General features: G+C 37.8%; 1 protein-coding gene across 4 annotated transcripts in view; it reads right to left on the bottom strand.

The window, feature by feature from the left end:
• Positions 1–26,316, bottom strand: part of LOC115434311 (microtubule-associated protein tau-like) — a 97,468-nt gene that overhangs the window by 43,567 nt on the left and 27,585 nt on the right. For 3 of the 4 annotated variants that reach the window (XM_030156208.1, XM_030156232.1, XM_030156224.1), the window contains exons 1-2: positions 18,860–19,048; positions 1,551–1,606 (exon numbers count right to left, since the gene is read on the bottom strand). The gene's annotated coding sequence lies outside the window, so the exon portion shown is untranslated. Of the gene's footprint in view, positions 1–1,550; positions 1,607–18,859; positions 19,049–26,316 lie in introns of those variants that run through there. The other variant, XM_030156215.1, reaches the window with a different exon arrangement.

The raw sequence follows: 26,316 nt of genomic DNA, 5'->3' as shown, positions 1-26,316 counted from the left end.
GGTTGTTCTTTATAAATGACTGCTCCATTACAGTAGTCTGTATCATGCTTTGATTAATAGGTGTGTTAAACAGAAATGCCATAAATTTGCAGGTAAAGCTAACTGTCAAATGAATTAAACATTTTTTCCTGACGAAAAGCCTTAGTGTAATTGTCTTAAATTAGCATAACCTAAAAATGATGACAATACTTACATGCAGGATCAGATATTATTCACCATTGTTAATAACAGTAGTTGTCAAAAAGCACCAAAGTTTCCTCTCTGCTTATATACTATTTAATTAAAAAACCTGCTAATTTGGGTGTTTATACTTTGTGCTGAGGTGACATTAGTGCCTTCAAACACAACTGCATAGCGTTCATTGTCAGTGTGTTTAAAGTAACATTGTATTGTTAAAATGTGGCTGGTATTTTCAGTGAGTTTAGTGTGTTAGGTTAGTTTGGTTGAGTTTCATCTCATCAGCCTAAACACTTCCACCCTCTTGGTCACTTCTGCTAAAAAAAAAAAAAAACACCCAAAAAAACATGAGATGGTAACTATGTCCACTTCTTCTTTCTTCTGTGCATTGGATATGCAATGATAGTCTCACAGACACTAAAAATAACTGTATGATGCCTGTGTCCAGCTGGCTGACGTGATTCTCCAAAAAAAAGTCTGAATGTTTCTCTGTTATCACTGCATACAATCCATGTGGAGATTACCAAAATAAACATGATTGTTTGACCATTATAATTCATAATAATATAGACAACCTTAACATTTTCACTCTAGTTCTTTGCTCTGTTTCCCCAATAACGTCTCATCTGTCAGCTCAAATCTTTCAGCTCTTGAGTAGTCAGACCCCCCCACCCCTGCCATCTTATGTTTTTATACAACTGCCAGAACTGAAGAGACAATGATGACTGTGGACGGACTACCATGTACCAGCCCACGCCCTGCACGTGTACACTCATACGCACCTACACGCATAAACACCCACAAAACACTCTCTAAAAATGCATCCACAAAGCAAAAGCCACAACTCTCAGTCCTGGAGCAAACACATTGTTAACATGAACTAAATATAGACCCCCTCCGACTGAAAATGTCTCCAAATTGCTATCTTAAAAAACAACAAATCTGCATTCAACCACATGCCCTTTCATTTTATTTCCTACTGTGAAACTCAAATCCATGTCAGCACACAAAGCTCCAAACACTGGCTTTTAACTTCTTCTCAGAAATGTCTCGAATGACATCAACCCAAGCAATCGGCCTTTTGCTTTCCACATGTTGCTTAGCATAATTCCCTCTCTATTATATGCCTATGAACAGCCAAGCTAATCATCTGGCTGAGTGCAGCCACTTAGATCGACTCCTGGGGCCCTATGAGTCATGGGAAATCTGAGTGTGAAATGTCATGGGGGGATATGAGCGTAAGAAGTGCATAGTATCCAAACCATCTGGCAGCAGACCAGGCGTGTATGTTTTTATTTTAGGTGGAATGATATGATGCACTTTAAAAGGGCGTTCTGCTGATAGGGTTTACAGGTGGTTTTCTTGTACTGTACCTGACTTGAAGAGCAGTCTTCACTGTTGGATCAAATAGATAAGAGTCTGCTCAGACCTATGAGAAAAAAAGAGATGATAAACATTAGAAAACACAAACACAGATTTGATCTATATGTATCTATATCTACATATGCGTAATATTCCACAAATGGCTGCTGGGTATGATCAGCAGCCGATGGTGAATCCAAAAACATGAACTTCATTCTAAAAAGATCCAGTGCATGTTTTGGAGCTCTCATTCACTTGACCTTCACGTCGGCCATGAGGGCTTTGATTGACAGGTGAGACTGACAGCTAAGTCAAAGTCTCTTCTGTGCTGTTTTTTTTTTTAATTGAATTGAACGTGGTTTTTCTCAACACACTGTTATGGTATAATTGTGTTTAATGGTATTTTCACATCTGAAAGTGTGTGTTTTTTATACCCATTGTATACACAGTCACATACTATGTCTTATATTACACATCGAACTGCGCAGCTGTTAGCAGAAGTAAAAGTACATTCCACAGATACTCATTTCATAATGTACACAGGGTTTAATCATTTCCAACATATACTCACACAGCAGTATATAATGGTGAACCCTCTATATATAGAGTAGTGATTTGTTTTGGTCACCTCTGGCCTTAAAATGCTAACTCAAGGCCTCAAAACAATAATCCACAAACACAGTGGCAACATTCACTTCTCTGCTCATTCAACACTAAAAAAAGCTCCAGAAAAGCCCAAGCCAAAGATCATCTCATTCACTGACAGCTATACACTTGAACCTCTGCATAAAGCCAAACAACGGCCTTACATTTAACACAACCACCACACATCAGCTTAACTCTGTCACCTGTAGTCTGTCGGAAGCATTAATGCAAAACCAGAGCAGCCTTATCTGTCTTTAAAGCCACAAAAGCATAGACAGTGTCATCTCTTCATAGAATACAAATGCTTTTGTTTTGTGCAAATAATTGTCCTCAGACTGGTGTCACAGTAATTTTATAATGGTAGTTTCCATGATTTATATTAAATTTAATTGTTTTATTTTCTAGCTACATAATCAAATTATACATCAAAGTTTCAGAGAGGTGTGTTTCTCCACCACTTCACAATTGGAACAGAGTGATGTGAGTTAGTAGAAATGCTTTAGCATTAATAGGCCTTCAGTTGATACACAACAACAGGAAAAATAAGCCAAAAGGGAGTGTGAAAAGACTAGGGAAAGCTGGTTTGTGTTCTCAGATTTCATACTTGATGCCATAACAGCTTAATGCAGTCAGTAAAAATAGTTAAAGTGAAGGTCCTTTCCTGATACATTACTATAATGTGGTTCAATTTATAGACATGCATAGCACAGATTTCAGGTTCAGTTGTCTTGTAAATTGTTTTCCTGTTCAATGAAATCTATTGTTTTGCTCCAATGTTTGGTGTGATGTGAGATGGCTTTAAGCCCTTATCAGTAAGTGACTATTTTTGGTCATTTCCACATACATTGAGAGTCTGGCTGTGACAAGCTCTATATTTAAAGTGTCATGAGATAACTTTTGTCATGATTTGGCACTATATGAATAAAATTTTATTGATTGATTGATTGACTGATTACTAGACAGTGCCAGCAACAGTCTCAGGTCCAACGTGGTCTACAGGTTCTGTAAGGTCCACCTCTGCATGAATAGTGAGTGTACCTGCTTTGTTAGTTACCCTGAAGTAATGGTACTAATGTAAGGAATGATGTTCAAAGGGATAATGTGGATGTTGACAGGTGTCTGGATCAGCACTCATGTTGGTCTAATGTTCTAAAAGTGATGTTCTAATGTTCTAAAATACATATTCCTTTCACCTTACATGTGTTTTTCTTGTATTATTTTATTGTTACTTCTTGGATTCATTATTTTTTGGCCACTTACGGGCAAGGAACCAAACATGGTAACTTAATTGACCTGAGTTTCTACATGAAAATACAATTTTTGAAAGATTTCACAAAAGTAATAAAGTCTTATTAGTCCTCCAATAACACACTAATTTTGAATTATACAGTATGTCTATGAGTGCACTATAACTCAGACTCAGACTCACTTATGTTGTCATTCAAACAATGGTACATGATTGAACAAAATGTGTTACCCAGGTCTCTGTTTTAGCATCAGAAGATAAAGAATAAAATCTGAAATAGAATATATAAACGGTAAGTAGGGTAGGATAAAACTACAATAAAAAAAACTATGCAAGAAAAAAAACTGAAAAGGATAAAAAATACTAAGAAATTCTTAAAATGTACAAAATTCACAGTTCACATAAAGGCTTAAACCTGCTGATTTTCAGGGCAAACAAACACAAATGAAAATAAAGGCAGAAGAAAAGATGTAGTTAATGGAATGGAGATGTGAGCAATGAGATCAACAAAAGTCAGTCGCACTGTTTCCACGGAGACTCCACAGATGATAATAATCCAAAAGGGATATCAAAGTGATTATTTTTTACAAACTAGTGATTACAAGTGAACACGTCGTCTCTTTGCCAACTGGACGGACTCCTCGGGTGAGCTGTTTTTGAGATTTGTCGAATTCTTGGATTGGTTTGCTGAGGCTGAGCCAGGGGATGAGTTAAGGCTTAAGCCAGCCATGAAGAAAGACAGATTTGCACGTTAACTCTGCTTCAAGACTGTAAGGAGGTAGGACAGACGGCATCCTGTTAACAGTAAAACAGTGTGAAGGGACTGTCAGTGAGGAGGGGGGAGTCTGGCGCCAAAAGAGGCAGTTGGACACAAAAAGGAGGAGATGTGGGATGAAACGATGGAGATGCAAAGGGATTCTCCAAACAGGAAGGAAGTTGATTTATTAGACGAGTGAAAAAGAGAAGCCTGGGGTGAAAAAGGAATTCAGAAATCAGACAGGAATAAGCATCATTATCATGGTTCACCTTAAAGAAGCAACAAAGAACACAGTAACATTACTAAAAAACAACTACAGTGTATTGATTTGACTATTCTTCTTTGTTTTTAATTCATTTAAAACCATGCTGATCGTATGACTCTTTGATTCCATTTTCCCATCTGACTTACTATAATGGTTTTATTTTTTTATACTTGTACTTGCTTGATTAAAATTTAATCAGCACATTTATTAGGTTTATTAAATTAGATATTGTTCTGTGATTTTCTTTGAGGCATCAGATTAATAGTGGCTGGGTTGGAAAGTTGAAAAAAAGAGAAAACTCCAACAAAAGTAACAAGTTATCTGACGGAGTTTGTACTAATTAAAAAAGCAAGTGTTTTTCAGACCAAAGTACGAATACAGTTGCCGCAAAAACTCAGAAAAAACGTCATCCTATTATTTCACAATGACAAGGATTGAATAAATATAATTAATCTGAAGCAAAATCTGTTGAATACTTCTTGAATTTCAAGGTAATTTCAAAGATACTGAGGCAAATGAGCAAGAAAAGTAAGAGCAAAAGAGAGGGAAAGGAGGGCGGAGATGATGCACTTCAAGAAAAAAAAGAAAAGAAATTGAGGCCAAACAGGAAGTTATGTCTCTACTGGTGAGCTGGTGGGAAGCTCAGCCAGAAAAAGAAAAGGATGAGGAGAGAGGAACAATAAAAAGAAGACGTGCCATTAGTTACCGCCCAGGCCCAAAATATCAAGAGCGTGACAGTAATAGCACGGTGCACTCAGAGCCACATGTTCTCCACAGTACACGAGCCCGAACCTCCCTCCAGACAAGTCCACTTCCTTGTCTTGTAAATTAGACAAAGTATTTCTTGTGATCTATCCAGGACAAGAAACAATTACCAAATAATTGAAGATATACAGCCAACTAGGGGAAAATATTTAATTAGTGAATGCCTAGAAACATTCTGTCCCCTCTAATCATTTCCGCACGATTACACCAACTTCATTTTCCTTTGACCGCTTCATTATTAAATCATTTCTTTCAAGTTTAGAGACATTTTTGGTCCTTAAGGCCTCTGAGGACTGTGAGATTTCAGCAGATTATCAGCAGCCACAGTGAAACTCGGACCTTGTACACTTGAGTACGACATGCATGCAAAATCTATGCGTGATGTTCTGCTGTTAAAGGGGTCATATTTTGCTAAACCCACTTTTATTAGTCTTTGGTTCATTTATTTGTGTATTTGGACCCTAATAGTTCAAAAAGTTTGAATTTGAACCCTCCATGTGCTGCAAAGCTGTCTTTATATTACTCCGGCAAAAATCAAGTGGATTTCTACAACCTGTTTTAATTCCTGCTTAATTTGTTATGTTTATAATTTATTACGTCACAACATTTGCACATATAAGGTCAAGACTTCCGACAAACATTTCTCTGAGTACGACATAACTGTTTGTCAGCAGCAGTGGTTGTAGTCCATACTGAAAATGTGTCCAAACAATGAGCCGATTACCGAAAATGTTCAGTTGTTGGTTGAACGGGACAGAGCGGCACAGCCAACAACCTGGAGGGGGTGGGGCATGAAGTGGCTCATTTGTATTTAAAGGGCCTGCGCTCAAAACGACCTTTCTTATGTCATTACTCAGAAATATTGCTGAAAATGGATCTGTGGAGTTTAATTAATGAAGAATTCAGACTCAAGCATAGCATTTAGAGTTTATGTAGACCACAGGGAAATGTTTTAAAACGCATAATTCCATTTAAAAAAGCAAAATATCACTCCATTAATATCAACCATAGGGGTCCCTCTTATGTATATTTTGTACTTTCGGTGTTCCTGTAGTGAGTTCAAACTGAAGAAGGAACTAAACAGACATCTTTTTCCCCACTCTGTATTACCAGGAAAATGTTCAGTTGCTGTAGGAATGAATACTGAAATATCTCTGATCTAAACCTTTGTTGTTGGATAAAGAGACATTGAAAATCATAAGATAATTTGTAAATGCTAATCGTTAGCATGTCTATGGAATTTCCCATTCAAGTTAGCCTCAAGCTAGTGATTTCATTTCTACTCATTTAATGTATCATGCCATGTAAATGTACTAAGGCAACGAACATAACTGAGATATATTCTGTATGTATGTTTTGCAGTTCTACAATGAGTCTTTAATAAAGCTTTGAAGAGAAGTTTGATGTCCGGCTTTTCTTGGGAAACCTGTTATCTATCTGCTGAGCTCGTCGCTACACACACACACACACACACACACACACACACACACACACACACACACACACACACACACACACACACACACAAGCAGAGGCAGAATAGTATGATAAATGGGAATATTTACAGGTAAAGGTACTAATCATCATCAGTGCCCATCGTCTTCATACAGCACTAGTTAAACATTGAAACTAATTAATGATTGTTCTGTTGCAAAGTGGCATTTATGACCAAAAACAGTCCCATGCTTTAATGTTTTTTGTGCCTCTAGTTTTGATTACTGCACGTCTATTAATTTCACACAAATCATGTTGCTGAACCTAAACCTGACCGACTGAAGCACCAACAGATGATGACACTGCCCCCAAAGGCCTGTACTATAGGCACCAGGCATTATGGGTAATCACTTCATCCATCTCTCTTCAATTTAATGCAGCTAAAACCTATTTCTCACTGTAGTTATTATCCAATGGAAGGGAGTTAAATCCAGGTAGTGACTTTGGGGCAAGCCTGTGTATGTACAGTAAAACCTTTAAAGTCAAGGGGGGAAAAGAATGACACCCAGGACAACAGCCCAACTTCAGATAATCTTGCTGGTATTTTTACCTATATATTCTCAGATCATAGTGACGTGATCCTGGTACATTTGTCACTGCTAAAACATCGACTCAGTCTTTCCTTAGTCAAAAATAGCAACAATGCAACAGAGAATCATTGTTTTTATCCACAACAGAGATTATCATTATGTTTTCTCATGTTTGATCTGAAACACATACGATATTAAAAATAATAAAAATGCAGTATACAGAATAGATCCATGCCACACTGTGCAATGTTGACTCCAACCCAAACTGTACAATATTTGTACCAAACTCAGTTCAATACAATGTAACATCTAACTGGTATGGTTTTTGGCACAGATTTTATATCATATTTTGGAATATTTATATCTATTTTTCTACTGATTATATTATCATGTGTACTAGTGTTCTACTTATGTGTTTTTATTGAGACCAATGCAACGTAATTTTGTTTTGCAGTGCATCTATGATGTAATGTCTAAATGACAAAGAAATCTGACATCTGGATGCCTGAGGCAAAGTTGAAAAGACAAGATTTTTTGTGGTTTAAAACTAATTACAACAAAACACAACAAAGGGAAACTGATGGTGAAAATCATGTAAAAGCCCAACAATGTAACAGACTGGAGATGGAAGTAGCATAAAACACATAATGAGGTTTTAATAAAAGAGTAAAATGTCACTGAAGATGTAGAAAAATGGATTTAGTGCTTATTTTTGCTGTTTTTTTCATATACTCCCCATAAATCAGTTACTAAAATGAGTTCAGTCTGATTTCAACATTTTGTAAAGATAAAAAAGTAATGTGAATTTTAAGATGTTATAATTCTATTGTGATAAATACCATTGTTGTTGTGCTCTACATAACACTACAAACTCCTGCTCTGCCTGAAAACTGAGTCGTACCTTATCCCCATGGTTATTATTTACAATTTGATTGAATGTAAATTGATGATTTGACATCTCCACAATGTTATGAGTCATCTATCAACCCTCCAGAACATCATGGGTACAAACATCGAGTACGCATAACAAGGTTGAACAAACAAGCGATTCCCTTTGTGTCCATGTAACAGTTGACGCTGCAATTTTTGTCCACGCTCACATCCATTCTGACCCCGGAGTTCCTCCCAGGAGAGGAGCGAGGCCAAATGGGTCAAGCACATGGAAGGCAAAAAGAGCAGAGATGGAGGGGTGAGGGGGAAGGAGGTCAGAAGCCCAGCTAATCCGCAGATTTAACTTTATCATCAGAGCAGAGGCAAACAGGAATGGAATTACAATCTCAGATCTGTGCTAAAAGGCCTGATGCATCAAATGATCCAGAGACTGTTATTAGTCATCATCTTTACAGTTATTGTTCGCCGACACATTGCCATGGAGTCGTAACAGATGGAGCAGCGACAAAGTGCAGACCTCAGAATAGTTTGCTCTATAGCTGCATGTAAAACTAACGTGTAAAACCTGCTATCAGTGGCTAATTCCCCTAATCTTCTCGTCTTTGAACCATTGTAGACATGTGGACAACCAAATGCTAGCAACATGCAAGTTCCTGAAACGAATACTTCCAGACTTCCAGGTTCTTGGGGTTATAATGTGGCTTCAGTAACGTGTTGAGCCACATGCTGCTACAACAGCTTCAATATGACTAACAATCAGTACATTATCACACTGGAAAAGACCCTTAACTGGGTTTTTCTTCTAGTTTTTCACATTTCTCTATGTACCAGAAACAGCTGGGACAATAACATTTGTTTTCATGAAACCACATTGAATAACAGAGTTGTGGGACACTATATTTGGCTGCCAGAAGGCGTTATGTCACCTAGAGGCTGCATTGCTATACAATAGTAATGCTGAAAGAGCTGCTCCTGCCTCCTCCAGCATGTGGTAATGACTATAAAAAGATACGGCCTTCATAATCACTGAAAAAGAAAAGCTGGACATTTTCTATGTACTATTACTACACAGTTCATTGAAGTTGTACTTGATGGATCTGTTTTTATATTTCTGTAAGTCTGTAGGATCAGGTAAGTATCTGAAGGAATGCTACTTACTTCTCTTAAATTTTGGAACTGCAGTTTTTAATCATACTTTGCAGGAAGTAAAACAAATAATTTAATGTTGCTGTGGATTCCTATAAGCTACCTTGTTGGATGAAGAAAATTATTAAAAATATGTTTCTCAAAACCACTAAAAGTATACTCTGAAAGCTATTTGTTTACACAGTACTTACAGATAGGGGATGTGTGATACAGCTGTAAATGTTATCATGATAAAAATGTTATTATTAGTCAATATTGGTAATTGTTGTGGCTTTTAAGGCTGGTTTGGGTACAAGATGAAAGTTGAAGATCCCTAACTGTAATTTGCGGATATAAATTATTTATGAGATTTAACAAGATTAAAATGTATCAAGGTGAAAGTTATGTAAACGATGAAACAATGTGACCTGTAGTTTCTGAAATTCATGATTTACTGATTATTTTGTTCATTTTTCTACTAATTTTCGTCATGTTTAAATCAAAATGAAGAAAATTAGTGCAATCTGAGTTTGTTTAACAAGATGAAAATAATGAAACAAGAAGAAAAAGGGGTTTTTTGTTTTTCTTTTTTTTTTTTAAAGGTAAATCTGGATTTGAAGCATTCAAGTCAATCTTCTTACAGCATCATGTGCAAGAGTAAATTAAAGGTTAAAGGTTACCTCACTTCATTATCCCTGCAGAATTCGGTCTCTGCTTTTCCATCCTAATACACATACAGTGGTTAGCATTAGCATTAGCATTAGTAATTACACTTGGCACATTAGGAGCGGTGAGCTGCCATGGGGTCAACAGGGACCAATTACAGATCTTCATCAGTACCTGACCGAGAATTAAACTACATGTACCTGTTTTTGATGAATTAATGTTCTACCTAGAAGGAGAAGAAAATAAACCTTTAAGAGGAAAAAAGTACATTTCATTATATAAACTTGGCAATTAATGTTATTGTTTTACTGCTAAATCCTACCTATGAATAGAAAGTGAAAAAACATATTTCTAGCCAGGCCTTAATTCAGTGATTTATGGGGAAATGTATGGGGGTGCAATCAAGCGAAAGTAAACATCAACATGAAAAAGTAAATTTCCGCACAGCATTTATCTCAGTGGGCTCATTTTTTAGCTTAAGATCTCTATTTTATGGAACTGTTATCCTTTTTAAAATACCACTTCTTGAAAAAAAGTTACAACCGATTTTATCGATTGTACTTTTTACACCATAGCTATAGCTTGAATTTGATGCTAAAAATTATTTCTAAAAAAATTCATAATTTATTCATTCTGTTGATTATACAGATGATTGTTTAGTTTCAAGAATTAGATTTTCATTATTTTGTGAAAATTATTGATATTTATGAGTGTGAACATTTGTGAGTCGCTTAAAAGGTCTTGTCCATGTGTTACCAGAAAAATACCCATTTTAAATTTTCAAGTTACTTATAATTCAGATATTTGAGTGAAACTTTCAGAAAGTAATGATCTTTTGGTACATTTTGGGTGATGCATACAATGGTCGTTCAAGAGCTGTCCATGTGTTACTATGGCAGCCTGTCCACATGTTACAACATTCTCATGTCAATAAAACAGAGACTTTTCAATGTTTTACTCCAAAATTTACTTTCTGCACAGTTGAACATAATATCTAAAAGGTTTTGTCCAACTTTATATCAATATCTGTCGAGAATTGGATGTTTTGAATGTTTGCGTAAAGCTTAAAAAATGTATGTCTGTTTCAAGTCCATGTGTTACGGAACAATAATTTGACATTTTTCACCTAAAAAATGTATCTCCCCAAATTTTGTAAAACATAATGTTAAAATGCTTATAAATACCTACTCAAACATGTACAACACATGCATATATGTTACTCTGCTTACATGACAGAAACTGTTGAACACCAAATGTGCCCGTGTGTTACCGCTTGATTGGACCCATGGGTGTTTTTTTCCATAATGGATATAGCAGATATTGGCATGATGTGGAAGTATTTCAGATACACAGATTTACAGGTAAATAAAAGCTTAAAGGTGTAGAAAACGAACGTACATTGCCAGAGAATGACAGGATTAATGATCCTGCTGTGGTCTATTCTGACCATGTCTGCGGTTACTTGGGGTGTTTTGAGTCCAACCTGGGGGTCCAGTAAATTTAACAGACTCTCTCCTCTGAGGTCTCTGCTTCCTCCCTTTTAACTTGGCCATCGCCCCCCATTTCCTCATCTATAATTCACACAGACAGCCTCCCTCTCCCCACAGACACACAGTCAGTCGCTCCCTCAGGCCAACACACGTATGTGCAAACACACATGGCTGCACGGACACACAAACACATGCATGTTTAATACAGATCAAAGCCAGGATGAGTGGTAGCCAAGGTGAGGGGAATTTTCAAGGGTGTGTCCTGTTGAAGTGATCACAATAGACTATGGAACCACAGAAGAAGAAGAACACCCATTAGCCACATTGTTTTCATTTCCTTGATCTCTACCTCATTTAAATGTTGATTCAATCGATGAAACCTTGCTATGGCAACACTAAGATTAATTTTGTGTGGCTCATTTGTGCGATGATAGGCCTTCCAAACATGGCATTACGCCTCTCATTATCTTCTTCTCATTGACTTGACTCAGTGAGAATGGGTGAATAATTGCATCTATGATTCACCTCGCCTTTTCTAATCACAGATCTCAGAACAGTCATGAACTCCTTTGCTTCCACAGAGGTCTCGGTGTAATCAGAGCCGTTTTACAGGTGTAAAAAGACAGAGGAGGGCCGGCTGCGTCTTTACTCCTCCATACTTTGGAGGACACTCAGGGGCCTGTGAGGATGATGAGACAAAGTCTGCAGGGAAAGAAACTCATTAATTAATCTACAAGAGGAACGAAGAGCAGATGAATATGAGACGGCACAGACTTCAACTCAGAAGAAAACTTAATGATGTATGGTAGTAGGAAGGCGAATGAACCCATATCTGGTTACCATCCATGTTTTTACATACAGCTGCAAGAAAGTCATCAAAAACAATGGTTACACAAACCAGTACTAACTCCTGTGCATATCATGTGACTAAAACAGGCAGAAAAGAAAACATGGAATGCCTACAAGCACTGTTTTTGGCAGTACAATGCCATAGCTACTGATGTAAGAACTTCAGTGATTTTGGTTATTTTCAAGAAAACCATGGAAAATGGCCAGACATCAGCTCTGAAATTAAACTCTTATGAGCTATTTTTGTTGTTATTATTATATTTGTCCAAACAAATGTACCTTTAGTTGTACCAGGCATTAAAATAAACAAGAAATTGAAAAAAACAAGGGTGGTCTAATATAGTAGTATGTAGTTAATAGTTGGACCCTTTTGAAGAATAGAATGAGAAAAGGCTTTTACATACACTTTAGACAGTTTATTAAAAATAGAAACATTTTAGTGAAATGGAATTGCCTTTTCTGAATAAGTTCTGATGTAGTGAACATTTATTTCACATGACTGATAAGCTGCTTCCTTATGTGAGAGGAGAAGGAGGAGAGAAGACATAGAGGATATATCGGAAGAAGAAGAATATGAAGGTGATGAAAAAGAAGAAGAAAAAGAAGCGGCCTAAGAACCAAGAGACAGAAGAAGCAGAAGCAGAGGATAAACAAGAAGAAAGGAAAAGAAGCAGAAGAAGATGAAAAAACAGAAGAATATGAAGAAGAAGAAAAAGAAAAAACAGAAGAATATGAAAAAGAAGAAGAAGATGAAAAAGAAGAAGAAGAAGAATGCATGTTGGTTTGCAAAGGAACGTTTCTGACAGAAAGGCTTAAATTGTACTATCTATTTCAGCCCAAACCTTTATCTTAAAATCCTAACAAAAGAACTAACTTCACCAACAATTTTGGGGCTGAAACCTCCCCAAAGTTCAGCTGAGAACTGGATATAATACAAAACCTAAAATTCAGAGTTTGCCTCACCTCATCACCCTGGTCACCACCGCGACACTTCTATGTCTAATGTATTTGTCGACAAAAACTTCATCTGTCGACTTTTTCAAAAACCTCAACTGACAATTGTATCTAAACCAGCTACTGACAGGTTGTTAAAATTAGATGGTACAACACCTACATACTGTATAGTGGGGAAGAAAATCCATCACCGCCTCCGAGAGTTGAAGCACTTCATCCAATATCATGGTCTATATTGAATATAGTTTATAACATTTAAATACGTCCATGGCTGTTACATCCATTGGTCTGCTTTCTTTAGTTGTCATGAAACACTTAGCTTTGAAAAGATGCTTCTGACTTAATGTCCCTCTTCAATACCACATTGCGGTGCTGCTCTCATGACACGTCATTAGCGACTTTAGATGAATATTAATGTTTCAGGTTCTCTAATGCCTTTATTGGTGTTGCTGAGGGTAAAAAAGTTCTGATCTGCAGTGTGAAATTTAGCTTTTCTTCCTGTATTTGTGAATGAGCAAGTTAGGTAATATAAATTCAGGGTCATTATAACAAAAAGATAACAGCTACACTACACTTTGTCATAAAAAGGTTGGATTCATATTAGAAACACCATTTCATTATATTAAATGGTAAGGACTTCCGATCCACACATCACACTCTACTGAAAAACCTGAATGCACATACTTGAACGCATGCAAACAGCGCTCTCCTTTGCTGCGTTATGTAAACCAGAAAGGCCAGGTGCAGGGTTTGTACCCCTAAGGCGACAGCTGCACTTAAGAGTGGAGACAGGTGGCAGAACTAGACATATATGTAGGTTTTTTAGTCTCAAAGCATTACACGCTACTTCATCCATCAACATGTTAAGACAAGGAATTCCAAAATCTGGGCCTGCAGGCCACAGTTTTACAGCTTTATTAGAGACCGTTTACCCCTGGAATGAAAAGATGCAAATATGCAACATTTTTAGAGAAGATTTGTGTACTGTTAAGTCGTTCTGGTACATTTTTTTGTAACAGGAATGTGTTTCAAGTGACATTTACAAGCATCTTAACAAATTATCTCAAGGGATCAGTAAGGTTGTATCATAAATATTAGCAATCTTTGTCTCATTTATGAGCCTACAAGCCTAGATCATCACAGTCATTAGACAACACTGTGTGAAATAGATCGTATGTGATGAAGGGTCCAGATGTGACATGTATTTATAAATCCAGCCTTTGGCATTTTATAGACTAATGATGTGTTTCTACTAAACGTACACTGATATGAATCCTGTTAACGTTTTTCCAGTACTGTTTATAAAAGGAGCATTATTAGATCACATTTATTAAATTCTTCTGCTGATATGTAAAAGACCAAAACAAAGATCAAGCAAACAGATTATCAGTTCTCTAATTATATGTACTGCCTTCCAGACATTTTCCATTTCCTCAAAAACAACACACACATGTTTGTGGAACGTCACCGACATTCACCCACATAAGTGTCCGCTTTATTGAGCTGAATCTGTCTCTGTGGTTCACCTCATCTTTGTCAGTGCTTTGACATCCAGCTCCGTACCCATCAAGTATCACTTGTCGACAGACACTTAAGGGCATCCTGTCAGATAGTCCAGGGTGGTGATGACTTGACTGAATGTCCTCCTCTCCTATGGTTTGCAGAGACCAAGTAAAGGAGAAAAGGAGTGTAATATTTGACGGGAGGATGAGGAGACACCAAAGGTCAATGACCATGGCATGAAATATGAGAATATTAAGGAGTAATACCAGTGACAGCTGACAGATGATGGCTACAAAAAAAACCCCAGTTGTATTTCAAAAAAATGTCAACTTCTCTCTAATAATACTAGAAATACAAAGACAATATTTTTTCCAGGAATTACTCTGGTCCGATGTACTGTATTTGATACCTACAATAAGTTTGTTGGGGTAAAATTATTACTTTGCAGGTGATCAGACTCATTCAGATTCTCTACTTATGAAAAGAAACAAGATAGAAGAATAGAAGAATTTACACTATCAATTTTTTTTTTTTTTTTTTTTTTTTACATAAATTTACAGTTGACTAAATCCAAGTCTGTTACCATAGCAAACTTGGTGTGTCATGTAGCAGGTGAACTGGACCAGCTAGCCTGCAAAAGGAGACATTACAAAGCAGAGCAGCTGATGTTTTCAGTAATTTATCTGCAGCATTACATTAACTTAATGAGTTTCTTCACTCTTCACAATCTGGCAGTTTTAGATTAGGCAGTTGTAAAATTCTTCAAACCAACTGAGTGCTGTACTTCCATTTAATAGAAGAGAAGAAATGAGACTACCAAAGCACGACTGAGAGTCTAGCTACTGTCTGGTTTGCCAATAAACACAAAATAATTAAATGATGATCCAAGAGTGAAGCAGAAGTATCTTCAGTGTTGCTGTGCTTGGACTATCTCACTGTAATCAGATACACCATCCCTCTTTTCCTGCAGTGTTTAGTACATGTTGTGTCTACAGTGCATTTTGGCTCATTTCTTTCATCACCTTCAAATCAGCCACGTTGCCATACTGATGCCGTTTTAATCTGCTCTCATGTCACCCCAAAATGCACATTAACTTTCTATTAACAAACATAATGTGCATTATGTGCATTTCCCCCTCTCTGTGGTGAAATGTGATCCTCCGTACACTTCAGGTTCACCAGACACAAGTGGCACTTTTACTTTATTCATAACAGTGTAAGCATAAGTACAATTAGTTCACCACTTTGTCATGTTACTTATTACTGATGCCACAAGGACAAATGTTGAATCAACTAGTATAAATAAAAGAAGAATCAAACCACTTTAAGCTTCTACACTGAACCACACTGGCTGAACCGGAATTCTACCCATTTCTTGGCTACATTCATTAGTCACAGCACGAACTCAAAACTGCTAATTGAGTTCAGTCTATGTTTTTAGTTAAGTTAGCGATAGTATTAGTGTAATGAACTTCATCTCTCACTCTTCACCTCTCAGTCATACATGGTAAACAAGATGCAAAAGTATAGGGTTCAAAACAACGGTGTATAAAACAAAAAAACTGGTAACACACTTCTTTTATATAGTGTATTACACACTGATTTTTCATAATCGACAGCAGGGGTGGTCCTTCACAAACATTGGATCCTTCACTTTCCATAAAGCAACCTGAAATATTCATACCCTCCACTAAAACCGCAATTCATACCTAATGTTCACTGACATTTAAAAAATGGAAGAAGAGAAGGCCAGAGAAACAATGCCCTTCTCTTTTACATTTCTCTCCAACACCTACATTTATCTCCATTACATTTGTGACTAATGGCAGTTGGAACCAAGGGCGATGTTGACTCCAAAACAATGCCCCTCTCTCCCACGGGCTTTGCTCTGCGAGTGCAGGAACACTTGGTTAGCCGACCGCTGCAGCGACCTCAAAGCGAGGGCGTGAGCTTGGCAGATTCCCCTACTGGAAGAGACATGGAGGAGGAGTGGGGGGAAAGGCTCCATGTGTGACCCCAAAAAATAGGGACAGGGAGAGGACGGGTTTGCCCCCACATCCTCCCCGTCTATGCCATCCATGGCGTGTCAACCAGAGCTGGGTCCCAGGAAAAGACAGCTTGCCTGAGAGCTGCCCAGCAACCACACAGGCAAACAGAGACAGAGAGGGGAGGGGGTGGAGGAAAGTGTGGATGTGACAGGCACCCTAGTGACTTCCAGAAAACACACAAATACATATTCTGAATGCTGAAGGAAATCAATTAAGAGAGAGGAAATAGGCAGATGCCAATATGGAGGAAGACTGAAAAGAAAGATTCAGTGTGCAGAATCACTAACAGGGATGCAACACACTGCAAATACACCATGTACAGAGCAGCCACTTCATGTACTCAACATGTGCTGCATTGATCACATCAGTATGTTGTTGTAATATATCAACACCTCTGCCATTGGAGCTGTTATTTCTATTGTCCATGATTAAAGACAGGCATTACGCCATTACGTCATTATGTTTTTTGGGCACCAACTGAACCAAATTAATGTAAAAATCAATGTATAGAGCATCAATGTTAACTTCCTGTCTTTTTGAAGGTCCACTGGCAATAGTTGGCTTTAGGTGGACTTCAATAAGGTCTAGGGATTGTTTGGTCTACAAAAAAAGTTAAAAAATGGTGACAAATGTCAACAAAGGTTTTATAAATCCTAACATGACATCCAAAATGTGAAATGCCTAAGCACATAATATTTTTCTTAAAGAAATACTCAAACCAACGGAACCAATAATCAAAAAGCTGACAATTAATTTTATTCTATTTATCATTGCTGCTCTTGGCTTCTTTCGTTTGTTTTGTGTTTAAACTTGCCGGAAGCTTTCAATCATTATCTGTTTTACCAAAGTTTTCTCATATATGGCAATAATAATGTTTCAAAATTACACGTTGCATGATACTTTGGCACAAACTTTGACTTTGGTGCAAAGGTTAAAGGTCAAGCTCATTATGTCTTTCCAACAACACAATTTATAAAGAATACCTTGATGGAATTTCATCCAGTTTGGTACATTTTAAGTGATCCAGTTACATTTTGGTGGCTGAAAGTCAAGGTTGTTGAAACTCCAGGAAACTCACTTTTGACAATGACTGCTAATAATCAGGAGAGCTGCATGCACCAGATTCAACTTATTTAATAAATTGCTTGAGCTAGCTGATCTGCCTTTATATTAGAACAGCCTTGGTACAAAGTTCTTTCATGAAATGAGAATATGAAGGTCATTTCAACTACAAGCATGTATGTTTCCATGCAACAGTAAAATCTCTTTTCAGTTTTAAATTTTTATGTGAGACAACGCATAATCCATTTAGTTGCATACTATGAATTTGGGCCAATATTGCAAATCAGTAAGGCTTTTCAGGCTGGTCACATATTACTTGCTTCCTGTTCTCAGAATGATTCGGTGGAAGATGGTGTGTCATTCTGAACGTAATCATAGAGCGAGAAATAAGATGAAACAAAGCAGAATAGAATAGAGTGGGAAGGATAGACAACAGGAGCAGAAAAATGGTGAGACAAAAAGGTAAAGACAGAGTCAGAGTTGGTGTCTCCTCCCCATCACAAAAAGTAAATTTGTGAGAGCCAGCCCTGCTGACGCTGACAGTTAGAGTAATGTGTCCCATCGCTCTCAGTTGGCTTGGGTGTCACTCCCACGGACAAACCACCAACAATCTGTTGGCTGCGAGTCGCAAACCGCCAACAGCCACACGAAATCACAGCCTTCATCTCAACCTCTACATACACCACATTATTATCAGTATCAGGCAGGATTCACAAACACAAGTGCCATCGTTTGTCTTGCAGTCACGCAGCAGCACATTCAGGCTGCTGTCCTTCTGGCAGAAAAATCAGTGATGTCTAGACAAGGGACGTCACAAGAGACTAAAGGTCACCACATCACAGAAACAGCCCCTGGCTTATCATAACATCAGCCCCTTCCACAACACAGTTTGAATATGTCAGCAAATACTTGGAATAAGCACAAGATCTACAAACAAAAGGGAGACGTTCTGAGGCAGGAGTTTGTCGAGACTGATTCCCACTTTTCTTTATGGCTGCGACACTGCAAAAAATGTACGCCACTTGCTTACCTGGTGGAGTGGGACAGTTATTCCAGCTTTTTGTCTGTAAGGAGAGCACGCTGGTGGGTGGGGGGGCAAGGCAGCGGCTTCTGCAGAGAAAGGGAAAAACAGAAGGATGTGAGACAAAAAGGGAGCGAGTAAGAGTCATGGGGCAGCAGCAGCACACAGACGAGGATGATGTTGATGCTATTTCGCCGGCGAGCGGAGCCGGCAAAGCACACTGCTGCAGCTTACACACAAACACACCCCCACCCTCCACCCACCCTGACCCCCTCCTTCACTACTCGCAGACAGGGCTGTGACTGAGCCGGTGTCTGCATTGCATCGGGGATGGGTGAACGTGAGGCTTTTGTATATATGTGTGTGTGTGTGTGTGTGTGTGTGTGTGTTGTGTGTCACATTAATTCATGTTTGAAATGGATATGCAGCTCATCTACACCCAAGGGAATTGAGTTCTAAGATAAAAGACCCCCTTTCTATCCAAGAAATATCCAGAAGCATATTTCATTCTTCTTTCTGTGCTTATCTCACCCGTAAAATTTTACACTATTCCTCCAAGACGTTCACATTATGAATGCATAAACCACTTAAACATGACAGCTAGTGTAGTCTACGAGGGGTGCGGGGATTGCCCCTCAAATGCTGAATAATTGCTCCGTCCTGGTGCTCATTTGCAGGCATGGCCAACTGCAGCAGTAGCAGCACTGAAACAAAGGCAGAGAGGGGGAACGAGGGGGAAAAAGAGGGTCTGATCCAGAGAGAAGGAGAGACTGCAGAGAGCAGACAAGCAGAGCAAAACCATACTACTCAGTAGCAGCGAGTGCTGACTGCTGCAAGCCTAATTCCCTGCTCATTACTCCAACCTCAAACCACATGAAATAAAATATATTTATACTGCGGGTCCTCACAATGATCCTACTCTTGGCTATCCATCATTTGCACTACTTGACATGTCAAAAACGGAAATAAATAGAAATATATTGAGCTTGCATGAGGAATAACAGGATAAATTGACACAGAAGAGGAAAATAAATCAGCATAACTTTTTTGTTTTGTATCTGAAGTCGTGTCTCAAATCTTTTTCAGTATAATACCAAGTAATCCCAAAGTCAAAGCAACACTGACAGAAATAAATCACTTTTTATCTTGGTTAGTAGCTGATGACTTTGCTAAATACTCTCCTCTAAAGTATGGAAATGTCTCATCACATTATCATTGTAACAATAACTAAACACAATATGAAAATGTGACCAGTCATGGGGTATACGTTCACAACATTTAGCCAATTATCAGATGAAGGCCCAGCTAGAAGTCAGGTGAACTGGTGTCAAGTTAGCAGCAAAGATTAGATTAAGTTAACAATATTAACAATGTCAATAAGCATTACATTGGCACACTGGTGTGGACACTTCCCCCATGGTGAACATGGCCACAAATTTCCACCACAGATAATATATTTTGCATCATATCTTATGAACCAAACATGATGACACAATAAGTGATGTCTACCTTTGATTTTTGGATGGTCAGTGATTATCAGTGGCAGTACATAGATCATAAAATGTTTACAGTGAATTCAATGATTTGTGAGTCATATTAAGGTTATACTGAACATAGTTCTACTCTTAACAGTCAATGTATTATCAGAGTTAATAAACAACTAGATTAAGTGTTTGTAATTTTTTATACTACTTATGCTTGAGATGAAAAAATTCACAGAACAAAACAGATTAAAATGGCAATTGCAAATTCTCAATATTGTCCACAATGATTGCAATATGATGCATTTTTTTCCCCAAACTGTGCAGCTCCAGACATTAGGTTAGAAGTCTACTCATCATGTATAATAATGATGTATAAGCTATAATTGTACTGCTTTACCAAAATGCAGATGCAGCCCAAATCTTTTGTAGGTTATCATGTTTGGTTTGGTAGATATGAAGCAAAATACATCATTTGGCTATGGAAGAAACCAAAATGGCACCCAATCAGCATTTTTGTGGTGCACTTCTTTTCTGAAAATGTTGTGGCCCATACTGTACAAGCACACAAAGTGTCATGGTATTATGAAAAACATATCACCAGAAATTCGACACGCATGCAGATTTTCCTCATGTCATGCAGACCTCATTAGGAAGGAAGGTGAAATAAAGGCTTTTGAGTGAGTGCTCAATCGCAGTGCAAAAGCTTTACAGACTTTATGAATGTTTTTTTTAATTGCACATTTACGGTATCAGTACTGTATTAACTTCAACAATTGGAACCTTTCCTTCAAACAGGAATAAATGAACCCACTAAGCAAACCAGTAGGGCCAGACTGATGTCAAGAGGCACTCCCAAACATGATCGCCAAACCTCAACAGAGACCACTGAGGTTGTTGGGAGGTTAAATCAAAAAGGAAACAGTCATCCTGTCCCCAAAACCACTTAAAAAATTAGAGGAAGAGGGGATAGAGTGCGCCAGGCCTGCTGCTTCCATCCCACAGTACATCCTCTGTTAGCCCCGTCATTATGAGCTTCAGGGGGGTTTGAGAAAGAGACATCAGCACAAGACTATAATCATCGTGTCAGCATCAGCGACTGGATCGGATTTAAAGAAAGCAAATGAGACATTCAAAATGACGGCGGAAAAATAATCTCAATGTCATGCTGAATTATTAAGTAACTCTCAACTTTTACATTTTAATATTTGACGCTTGATGTAACAAGGAGGAAACAGGTTTATCCAAGGAGGGGGCAATGCTGGGTGACATGTTGAGGAAAGCAGTGGCAGGAATTGAGGCTCGCCAAGGCGCAGACAGTCCCGTCAACGCTGGCGTTGTGGGACACCCCTTCACCAGCGCTGATTAGAGACTGATGCCTGGACTGGAGATGCAGAGCCAACTAGTGCAGCCGCTAACATCTAATCTCCCTTTAGACTCCACTGCCAGAAAGCAGATGCTGGTGAGGCTAACGCCAATCTGCCACAACCAGACCGTCAACAGACACAGCTGCAGACTGAACCCAATGTCACCAGATTAGATATCCTGTTTACCTCCCATCACTGTGCAGGACATAGGCTAACATCAGACACAACCATGTTAAAGTTACATGGCAGTACAAGACTTTTGGCCTTTGCGTTCATAAACTGTCAGAATATTTCACAAGGTACATTATCCTAATGTATCACTGAGCAGTAAAAGATGTCTGGTTTTAAGGGAAACGCTCCATTACTTTAAAGGGGCATTTTGTAGAGTTAGGTTTAGAAAATTAACTCCAGACAAAGGCAGAGTAGTAACTTGCTGTATCAGCCTATAGTTTGAGTGATATCTTGTTTAGTTTTGTTTTTAGCAAGAAAAAGCAGCTGCAGAATAATGGCATTGTGTCTGTTGGCATTTGGGGTGCTTTTATTTTGGTATGGCTTGTGTTATTTGAGAATTGTCCAACCAATAAATGTCAGTGCACCTTGATTATTTGCTATATTGTTGTGACAGTTTGGTACATAACTGGTCCAAGCCATGTCAACAAACAATGCTACATCCTCCTGTCATGTTGGACAGACTGAGTCCAGACTGGATGCGACAGTGACTCACTACGCCTCTTGAAATACAAATGAGGTATTGTACGACAAGGTGAGTCAGGATGAATCACAAATGAATCGCTGGCAAACAATACATCAACATCTTTGACAGCAGAGGATACTTTTACACATTCTGTTGATAATTCTTTATGTTTTCACTTTACAAATTGACCCGTTATTCATGTATTCTATCCCATTCTATACATTTGAACCAAAAAGATCACAAACTGCTGCAAATGGCTATCAGAAGTATTCTATTTCAGTTTAATACGAGGCAAATAAAAGATATTGACTGATCTCAGACCACTTTAGAGCTGTGATAATTGTTTTACAGATTAATTCAAGGACTGAAGAGACTTAACATATCTTGTCTCAGGTTTCTCAGATGCGGAGTCATCACATCAACTCTTTGTCTCTCATAATGATCATAAATTTTTTTTAGATTCTGCACTAAAGCCTGGCCTTCCCTACCTTTGAGTACGATACCAAGAGGAATATATAATAAGGGAGTAAAATATTTCTGATATCAGTACGTCAGTAGAGATACACAGGCCCATACCTGCCACTAGAGTCAGGTTTTTCTAGATGACTAGAAACTTTAAAGATGATACAGTATGTTCTGCTTTATTCACTGTGTTTTATAGATCCATAACTGAAATAGTTAAAAGACAAATAACTGATCGTGACGGCAATTGTTAGTTGTTGTCCGACAACAGTTTCAGAAATGCAACTTGTTGAAATATTGAAGAAACAGCTGTGCATATGCTGTTATACTATCCTCCTTAAGTACTAACAGTATTTTTTTTTACATTACATAGTTCAAGAAGTCAGTCAAGAAGTATCTATTGAGCATAAATGATGGATAATTGGGCTAATTGCATATATGTACTGTATATACTATACCACTGCTGACCTAAAGGAGCTGTCATGTCTGCATCTTGTCTGTTATTTATTTTCTTTCATGTTATGTTGTATGTGAACAATTGTTTTGTATGATTATATTGTATGTTATTTGCATTGACTAATTGTAAAGATTATTGTAAGGACCCCAGGAAAAAAGCAGTCGCTATGGTACAGCTATGGGGGATCCTAAAGAAAGAAAGAAAGGTAGATAAGAAGGTAGGTCAATCTCCTTTGTGTGTGCTGGTTGTTGTTTTACTCCCCCAGCAGTGAGACTGAGGCACTGCCAGCGCTCTATGATCAGGATTAGCCCAGGGGATCATCGCAGCCTTGGTGTAATCTGCCTGGACCCCTTCATCCAGATTTGGATGGGAGATAGCTGGGAAAAGACTTTCTAAGTTTGACAGACAAACCCACATCAAGTCGTGCATCTGCTACTTTTGATAGTAATAACAACCAAGTCTTGAGCTTTATAATATTACTCATATTGACCATTAAACTCTTTCCTGACCTGTGGTCCATGAACACACTCCCCAGAAAACCTGCTGTTGTTGAGACTGACGACACACTCACCCAAAAGCCTGGATTATCCTCATGGGGGATTGTACTCCAGAGTTGGTGCAATGTGAGGATAACAAACGAATCTGCCTGTCCACGAAAACAAACAGGTGCTGACTAATGCTGAAAGCTGGAGTCACAGAGAGACAACTTGGTGATGCATCATAACCGAAAAAAACTGTCAGTTTACCAGCATGACTCAAGGTTTTAGAGAAAGAAAAGAAACGCGCCATTTGCACAAACAGGGTTTCACTGAGCTGACAGTATTTTTTGCAGGTGCTTCTGTACCCACATTAGGGATTCCAAGTCATCAAAAACAACAGGATCATAATAGCTTGAGTGTCAGCTCTGTTATTGTACATAACCTTCTAACTCAACTGAAGCTGTGGGCTATAAAAGAGCAGAGAGCCTCTGGCACGAATACAGATATTGATTAAATATTGAGATAAAAGGGCAAGGTGGCTGAGGAAAGTGGAGTTATTTCAGTCCTGTCAATAGACTTTTTTGCCATGGATCAGCCCTTATGAGTCATTATTTGCATAATTTGTTATGCAAAATGCCAATCATTTGCTTGTTACAGTCAGAAAAGTGTGCTATTTATTGATTCTAGACTTATCTTCGACAATCCAGATACGTATTTAGCTCTGAGAACTTATTTACCAAATAAGGTTTTATAGATAGAGATTTGATAACTGGGAAAAAAAAGTCAAATAAATCGCGTAAAGTCATGTTAATATGTAGTGAGTGTAATTAAAGCTTCAAAAAACACAACTACATTTCCCATAAAGCCCACTGTGATATCTGGAAAAATATACAGCAACATGGCTGCTTTTAATAGGGGAAAGTGCAAAACTGGGGTAAAACAAACCAGTATCTCCTTAGAATAAAAATCCTTGATGGCTGATAAAATATTCTTGCATATGAGAGCACACATGATTTTAAGTCCAAGCAAACACGACTGAGTTCAGTGCAGCTGCTATTGTGTATGTGCAGTACTTTTTAAGCCATCATCTTATTGGGAAATTGAAAAAAAATAGTCACACAAAGCATCAAGGGACCTTCTATTACCCTTTTTCCCACATTTAATGAACTGTGTCAATAATATACAAAAAAATAACCTCCACTATTATTTATCTAAGTCAAAGGCAAAAAAAAACAGTGAGTTACATGCAATTTGTTTTTACTGTTAGCCACTATTAACATTCAGACCATTCATTATCATCATTACCATAAATATTTACCTGTAAAAAAAAAAAAGTACAGACAAAGCAAGAACTGAGGCATCAGTCTTAATATAAAATGGTATTTGTATGAAGTAACATTTTAAAATGAACGTCAAGAGTATTTTAATTACATGATAGACTCTTCACTGTAAAGTACTGTAATTATAATAATAAAAGAGAACAGTAGTTGAGTAGGAAAGTTTTTGTTTTTTAATGACACAATCTGTATACTCCATCTGAGAAGTAGATCATATCTTAACATTAGTATCTGAAAAGGACTCTAATTTACAAAAAAAATGTAAGGCTATATAGCATTTGATTTGTATTTTTTTTATTTTTTACTTTTAATTTTTATTTCAGTTATATTGCATTTTTATTCTTCATTTCTTTTTTTGTGTATTGTTTATTTCAGGGGAGGTATTTATACAAGCCTTTTTTGGCTTCTATCCTCTCCAGCACAATGGTATTACTTGCATGATTTTTTTTTTCCTGTTGTTTGTGATGTGCAAATAAATAAATACTAAATACTATCATATGACAAATTAACACTGATCCTGATCTGAGGTCCTGATATTGACAGGCCCTATACTGAACATTCAGACTTCCATTTCCTGTGACGTGTGCGTATCTTCTATTCATTATAGTGTTTGGGGGACTGCACCTTTAACTACCCAGACCTTTGGGGAATGGCAGCACTGGATATGCACAAAATAGTAGAAGTATTATCATGACAGTAGACATAATTCATAAAAATGTCAGATTGACCCTTTAAATGAGAATTAGCTGCGGCTCACTGGACAGATTAAAATATTTAAAAATTCTAAAATAAAATAAATAAAAGCATCTCCTAACTGTTGCAGTGCGTTTTCTCTGTACTACTGTACACAGTACTGTAAGCCATACAGTCAGTGACATGTTAATACGTTCACCCAGACATGGACCTATTAATCGCTGATCCTGGCAGACGCTTATTAATGACTGAGGATTGGACCATCACAAGACCTAACTCTTTCCAGCACGAGGCCAGTGTCCAATTGTCAGAACTGTTCCAGCGGCCTGAAAGGGGAGAAAATACTGAACTGAGTGGCATATGTGTGTTCTGTTTGCATTGATCAAATAGTCCATTGAATTCAAGACTGTGGAAATATAATCTAATTATCTAAATCCATCCTGATCTGGCTGCCTGCTCAAAGGTTACCGGCCAAAGTTCTGTCTCAGTCAGCCAC

This window comes from Sphaeramia orbicularis, chromosome 2 (genome assembly GCF_902148855.1).
Source record: "Sphaeramia orbicularis chromosome 2, fSphaOr1.1, whole genome shotgun sequence".
NCBI lineage: Eukaryota > Metazoa > Chordata > Actinopteri > Kurtiformes > Apogonidae > Sphaeramia > Sphaeramia orbicularis.
Note: the sequence above shows the minus strand (reverse complement) of the source record. Positions and strands in the feature narration are given on the sequence as shown.